A 3,367-nucleotide genomic window follows, 5' to 3' on the forward strand; every position below is an offset into this window, starting at 1 on the left:
CAATTTAAGCTGGGAGGGTTGTATTTTTTCAGGAATTTATCCATCTCTTCTAGGTTTTTTAGTTTATGCATGTAAAGGTGTTCATAGCAGCCTTCAATGATCTATCGTATTTCATTGATATCAGCTGGAATTTCTTCTGTTTCATTTCTTAATGAGGTTATTTGGATTTTCTCTCTTCTGTTTTTGGTTAATCTTGCTAATGGTCTGTCAGTTATTTTTATCTCTTCAAATAACCAGATTTTTGTTTCATTTGTCTTTTTTATTGCCTTTTTTTGTTTCAATTTCATTTAGTTCTGCTCTGATCTTGGTTATTTCCTTTCTTCTACTGACTTGGGTTTGGTTTGGTCTTGTTTCTTGTTCCTTGAAGTGTGACCTTAGAATGTCAGTTTGTGCTCTTTCAGTCATTTTGGTGTAGGCATTTAGGGCAAGTACTTTCCTCTTAGCACAGCCTTTGCTGTATCCCAGAGGTTTGGATAGATTGAGTCATTATTGTTGTTCCTCTCCTATGAGTGAGAACATGTGGTGTGTGATTTTCTGTTCTTGTGTCAGTTTGCTGAGATTCATCCATATCCCTACAAAGTACATGAACTCATCCTATTTTATGGCTGTATATGTGCCACATTTTCCTTGTCCAGCCTAATGTCAATGGGCATTTGGGTTGGTTGCAGGTCTTTGCTATCGTAAACAGTGCCGCTATGAAGATACGTTTACATGTGTGTTTGTAATAGAATGATTTATAATCCTTTGGATATATACCCAGTAATAAGATTGCTGGGTCAAATGGAATTTCTATTTCTAGGTCCTTGAGGAATCACCACACTGTCTTCCACAATGGTTGAACTAATTTACACTCCCACCAACAGTGTAAAAGTGTTCCTATTTCTCCACATCCTCTCCATCATCTGTTATATCCAGATTTTTTAATGATCACCATTCTAACTGGTGTTAGGTGGTATCTCAAAGTGGTTTTGATTTGCATTTCTCTAATTACCAGTGATGAGCATTTTTTCATATGTTTATTGGCCTCATGTATGTCTTCTTTTGAAAAGTGTCTGTTCATATCCTTTGCCCACTTTTAAATGGGTTTGTTTCTTTTTTGTAAATCTGTTTTAGTTATTTGTAAATTCTGGATATAAGTCCTTTGTCAGATGGGTAGATAGCAAAAATTTTTTCCCATTCTGTTGGTTGCCGGTTGACTCTAATGATTGTTTCTTTTGCTGTGCAGAAGCTCTGGAGTTTAATTAGATTTCATTTGTCTATTTTAGCTTTTGTTGCCAATGCTTTTGGTGTTTTAGTCATGAAGTCCTTGCCTATGCCTATATCCTGAATGGTTTGCCTAGGTTTTATTCTAGGATTTTTATGGTGTTAGGTCTTATGTTTAAGTCTAAAAATATGGAACGCTCCATGAATTTGCATATCACCCTTGTGCAGGGGCCATGCTAATCTTCTCTGTATCATTCCAATTTTAGTGTAACTGCGGCTGAAGCGAGCACAAGTGTTCATCTTTATTCTACTTAACATTCTGCAGAATGTCACTAGATCTGTGTTTCACTTCATAGAAAACAAACCTTCAGGCTATTTTTTTTTAAATAACATATTTGTTTTTCACCTAAAGGTGGCTCACATACCCATGTTTATGCTTAAAAACTCTTCTTTCATTGCACTTTTCCTGATTTTCCTTGGATAATTAAATAATTGTTCTCACTTCCTGCTTTTGGGTTGGCAGTTAAGTCCTGTTTCTAGAGCAGCTTTTGTTGCAGATCATGAGATAAAACCACTTTTCTATTCTTCTTTCCAGTTTCCTTACATAATACAATTGAAGAGCCAGTGGATCCCACTGGATAAATCAATTGTGAAGTCAACTAAAATGCTAAATGGGGTCTTCAGTGTTATCTATCCACAAAGAGAACACATTGCAAATATTGTTAACAAGTCCAAACTGGTACCTTTCCCCTCTAAAATTGATTCTCTTGATTTATAAATACCGTGGCTTATTTTTCAGGATGGTTCACTATTTTCCCACTTTATTTCATAAATAATGAAATTCTTATGTCCTTCTTGGACCAGAGTCACAGTCAAATGCACATCATTTTACACACACACATTCACACACTTAACAATATGGCTGTCCTCCTGACACTTTCTGTGGGCCAAAGTTGAGCATAAATTATGTGATATCAGCTTGCCAGCAGCAGCAGCCACTACAAATCTGCCGATTCCCGCACTTATTAAAGAAAGATCAATTGTGTCAAATTATCTTGTGGTATAATAGGAAGCATCATGAATACTAATCAATTCGATATTAATTTAGTATCTTGTATTTGACACTGCTTGCCACTGAGCTAAATCTGAATTTCTTAGCCCATAAAACAGTCATAATGGGCTGTCCCTCTATTATTTTGCTGCTGCCTACTACTATTTCTACCACCTCCAGCACTGCCACCACTGAAAACACTGCTGCTACTTCTACAACACTGGGATCACATACGGCACTCAGTATGCAATAGTTTTCTGATTATTTTCATTTCATACTCAAAACATCTCATGATACAGAAACTACCAATGTGTCTGTTTTATAAATGTACAAATGAAAGCACAAAGCAGCTAAGTAATTTGCCCAAAGTCACATGGCTAGTAAGTGGCAGAATAAGGATACAAATTCTGGCTTTTTAGCATCAGAACTCTGCACTACCCTGTATAACCACACTTAATTTAACAACACCAGATATGGGATTGATGTATAAAGAAACATTCAGTTTGTGAATTTTCCTGTGTTAATGTGAGAAATAGGAATTTCTTCGCTGGTATAGCTGCAAATATGATGATATCTTTTTATTTTTCTAATTAATTGGAAGAGGTCCACCTATTTTATTAGCAGTGCTGTCTTCTTCTTGAGGTCTTCACGCCCAACTCTTGCTAATTGTTAAAGAACCTAAGGGGTCTTCTCAGTCTTGCAAACACCAGATGGACAGCTGGGTTATTGGCTCAGTGCCCTCCTCTTGCCCTTCGTTCTCAGTGTTACAGTTCCCCCCTGATGACCAATTCCCTATTGCTCCACAGTGCTCATCTACTGTGGTAACTATGTCTTGCTAGTTCATTCATTCAGCAAATGTTTTTAGTGACCACATAATATAGGCAGGCCCTGTGCTTCACTGCTAGCTGGACTACAAAGAATTTCAAGAGAGACATAAACAGCTTCTCTTTAAGAAGCTTACATTCTGGTGGGAGAGATAGACAACAAAGAAGGAGGCCAATAACTAAGGAAAATAACCACACATAGTTATGAGTGTCCAAAGGAAGGAAGGATGAAATAAAGAGTGTAGTTCAATTAAGGATACATAGGCAAAGCGTCTTTAAGGAGGTTTCA

General features: G+C 36.9%; 1 non-coding gene across 1 annotated transcript; it reads right to left on the reverse strand.

The window, feature by feature from the left end:
• Positions 1–1,386: 1,386 nt before the first annotated feature.
• On the reverse strand, positions 1,387–1,495 carry LOC116547288. The gene has a single exon (XR_004267015.1). It is a non-coding gene; the product is annotated as a U6 spliceosomal RNA (small nuclear RNA).
• Between the last annotated feature and the right edge of the window lie 1,872 nt (positions 1,496–3,367).

The sequence above is a fragment of the Sapajus apella genome, unplaced genomic scaffold (genome assembly GCF_009761245.1).
Source record: "Sapajus apella isolate SASKATOON/1434 unplaced genomic scaffold, GSC_monkey_1.0 scaffold2595, whole genome shotgun sequence".
Lineage (NCBI taxonomy): Eukaryota > Metazoa > Chordata > Mammalia > Primates > Cebidae > Sapajus > Sapajus apella.